Here is a 398-nt window from a genome sequence, read left to right on the forward strand (position 1 = left end):
AGATCTGTGACTTGTCCTTGCTCTGTTAAAAAAAAGTCTGGAAGTCTGGGCCACGGGTATGGACCAAGTTGTCCTTGAGTGGATGGATAAAGAATGTATTATAATTTTCTTCTTATTATCTGCATATACAAATTCTTTGTAAAATGAGTATGAATTGCTTTTATAATAAGAAAAAAAAGTAGGGAAGAATTGAGGGCCTGCAGGCTTGGTGCCCAGCTTGTACCTTAATTTAGCACTAACTTCATTCCTCCTCGTTGCATAATGAGTTGTTTATATGTTTGCCTCCCTGGAGGGCAGACAGGCTTATTTATCTCCTTGCCCTCCCAACTCCTCCCCTGCTCAGGGCTGAGCCACATGCCAGGCACACGGCAGGATTGCTGAACAAGCAAGTAGCCCCT

This window comes from Macaca mulatta, chromosome 9 (genome assembly GCF_049350105.2).
Source record: "Macaca mulatta isolate MMU2019108-1 chromosome 9, T2T-MMU8v2.0, whole genome shotgun sequence".
NCBI lineage: Eukaryota > Metazoa > Chordata > Mammalia > Primates > Cercopithecidae > Macaca > Macaca mulatta.